Source organism: Callorhinus ursinus, unplaced genomic scaffold (assembly GCF_003265705.2).
Source record: "Callorhinus ursinus isolate GAN/ISIS: 27379988/994484 unplaced genomic scaffold, GSC_fseal_2.0 scaffold38, whole genome shotgun sequence".
NCBI lineage: Eukaryota > Metazoa > Chordata > Mammalia > Carnivora > Otariidae > Callorhinus > Callorhinus ursinus.
This window is the reverse complement of record NW_027397100.1, coordinates 2,081,477-2,084,994: the sequence shown is the minus strand read 5'-3', so window position 1 is coordinate 2,084,994 and position 3,518 is coordinate 2,081,477.

The window sequence follows — 3,518 nt, the reverse complement described above, 5'->3', positions numbered from 1 at the left end:
CGTGAGCGGGCAGCCTAGCAAAGGAGGAAGGGAGAAAGAGAGGGAGTTGGAGAACCCAGCAGGTGGGGTGGGATTAAGAAAAGAAGGTACTGCATTTACTGAGCTCCTACTGTGTGCCAGGCACTGGGCTCACTCTATCTGACATCCACTTAGATCTTTCCCATAAATCTGAGAGATCAGGTGTTACCGCTCACGCATTCCAAGGGAAGAAATAACAATAATTAATATTGCTAACGTTTACATAATGCTGACTGCCTATCAGGTGGTAGTAGGGTGAGCACATATTTGATCCTCAGGACAGCCCATGTCATGGGTACTAGTCTCATCGCCATTTTTATAGAGAAGGACACTGAGACTCAGATATGAAGTAGCTTCCCCAAGATCACCCAGCAAAATAGTAGTAGGGCTAGGATTCAAATATAAGCGGGGCTCAAAGCCCACAGACCTGTATGAGGACATCCCCCAAGGGACTTATATGGGGGTGCATAGATCTGGAAAGTGATTCAAACAAGAGTTGACCTTATAAACCCACAGTGGGAGTTCAGTGTGGAAGTGACGTAAGTGACCAAGTAACCAGAGGCACTCCTCTTCTCTGCACCCGGAGGACAGTTTGTCCCAGCTGTGGCTGTTTGTCATTTAGTCTCTGACCTAAAGTTTAAAATTTCATTCATAAGTTTGGAACCACAAACCCAACAGCATGGGAAGGGCCCTTGGAGATCAGCTATTCTAGTCCAACCCCCTCAGATTACAGATGGAAAAAAAACCCTGAGGCCTAAAAAGAGCCATGGACATGGCAAGGTCACAGAGCAATTTTCTGTTAGAAGGAGGATTTGGTTTGAGGTCAATTACAGATCATCTTGTTCTGTAATTACCAAATGTTGACTGTACCTCTGAATCACTTGGGGAGCTCTTTAAATATCCAGATTTCTGCATTCTGCTTCTGGAGATTCAGACTTTGGTTTGCAACAAGGCCTGGGAATCTGATAATATAATATGTTCCTCAGCTGATTCAGATGGCACAAGGCCAGGGACTGCATTTGGAAGTTGGAGTCCAATTCTCCTCCTTCATTTTATACTTTGGCATACTAAGACCCAGCAAGGGACTTGCCCCAAGGTCACATGGCAGGTCACTGGGGCCCTAGTTCAGGCTTTGTGATCATTCTTCTTCTCCAGGCTTCCTGTGGTCAGATTCTCAAAATGGGCCAAGGAGTTTGGCTAAGGGAGTTACTGTGGTTTTCCCCAGCTCTTGGTTTCCTTGTTTTACCCAAATTAAGACAGAGGATGGTGCCCCATTTCCCAAGCTTGGAAAGATGGGAATTCAAGAGCTGAAATCCTACAGGTAAAAGGAAACTGCAACAGGCTGTCCTGCAGGCCCGAGGGGCTTTCCCAGAGGCAAGCTCCAGGCTCCAGGAATGACATCAGACCCCAGCTATTCAGTGCCCTAACGCCTCAGGCTACCTGTATTTTCTGTTGCGGGAGAATGGGTAGGGAGGGCCTTCTGTCCGTGGGAGATGACAGGTGGAAAAGACCCAGCTGTGACGCAAGTGGGGTCCTGACTCAGGAGGAGCCAAATGTTCTGGCACCTGGAAGGAAGACCAAGCTGCTTTGGGAAACTGAGTCAAACCTCTCAAGCACTTTTCCTGGGCTTCTCCCTACTCCACCACTTATTTCGCTCTCTTTTTTTTCCCCTTCGGGAATGGTTATTTGGGTTTTGGAGTGTGGTGTCTTGGGTTCAAATTCCTGCTCAGTTTCTTATGAGCTGCCTTACCCATGTAGAGTCACACTCCCTTTCTAAGCCTCCGTTTCCTCACTTTATTTTTAAAGATTTTATTTATTTATTTGACAGAGAGAGAGATAGCAAGAGCAGGAATACAAGCAGGGGGAGTGGAAGAGGGAGAAGCAGGCTTCCTGCCAAGCAGGGAGCCTGACGTGGGACTCGATCCCAGGACCCTGGGATCATGACCTGAGCCGAAGGCAGACGCTTAACGACTGAGCCACCCAGGTGCCCTGGTTTCCTCTTTTAAAAAGATGGATAATATCCACTTTCTCAGATTGTGAGGATGAAACAAGATCACATATGTATTTGATAAGCAGAAGATGTTTTCTCAGAAACAGTAGATCATATGGGTAATCAGTGGACCAGAGGGATTTGAATATATTTTTGTTGATCCGAATTGAGGCGCCTAAAAGAATGGTTAAGCTGGAAAGCACCTCAGAAATCTTTGGGCCTTAATGACTTCCAAACTGGAGTCCAAGGGAACTGTTTACAGTATTTCTAAATGATAAGGGAAACCACATACTTACTCTTGATAAAGTCTCACGTTTCCTTACTTTTGTCTGGAATTGTTATCAACTCAAGGTGGTAATATGATTATCACATGCTGTTCAGAAGTTCTGATTGGCAGTTACATGTGTCTTTGATAGGTGTTTTTAATGGGGAACTAATTAGTGGAGGGTATATTGAATGTTGGCAAACATTAATCTTGTCTAAGTCCTCATTTCATAATCAGGGAAGCTGGGGTTTAAAGAGGGAAGTGGCTTGCTAGTTGAGCAGCTAGTAGAGCTGGCTCTAAAATCCACGTTCTTTCCCTGGAATCAGTTACTTCCCTTCTTTCCATTCTGGAGAAGGGGGATCTAGGCTCAATGAAGTTGAGGGGTTTGGGTCGGCTAGGCCAGGAATAAAGTGATTCATCAATTTGCTGTTACTCTTTCTCTGTTTTGACTCATTCAGCAAATATTTACTGACTGTGTACACTATGTGGACTCAGAGGAGAAGGCGGAGACAAAACAGTTACGGTGGCAGGCAGGGTCAGAATCGGCTTCCAGGTATGACTTCAGAACCTGTCCTTTTTCTATTTTAAATATATATGTATATATAAATATAAACGGAAACCCATGTTATAAAGCACCCACTACTTTGCCTCCTAATAATTAGGTTGGGTCAGAGGGCAGGGATTCGTACGTGTCCAAACCCTCCTGGCACCCAGTAACACGAAATCAGCGCTGCGATGTTGGCTCGTGAATTCTACTCCTGACTGTCACTAACTCTATGTATTTGAGGCAGTACGTTGCTTTCCTTCTCCGACCCTTAATCATCTGTAAAAACGGGAACAGTGGCAAAGCCCTGTGTGGAAGGGCTGGCTGGTTCACTTAAAAGTTATCCCAGACTTTAACTAGGAGACAAAAAACACAATCTACATTTAGAGACTCCGTAATTCCTAAACATCTTTCTCTGGTTCTTGCCCACCCCTCTCCCTACTCTCCAGGTTGCCCCCCTTTTCTTCAAGATTCCCCTGTAGAGGGCACGCAAGCTCTACCGCTCCGTGCCTCACTTCCCGTTCGCCTTCACTCTTCATCTTGCGCATGTGCACACTTCGCTTCCCGGCGGCCGGTACGCGGGTCTAGGTGGTTTGGCCAAAGATTGCACCCACTACGCCTGCGCACTCTCGGCCCCGCCCCCTCCACCGCCGTCCCCGGAAACACTTTCTTCCTACGCCGTCGCTGCCGCTGCTGCCGCC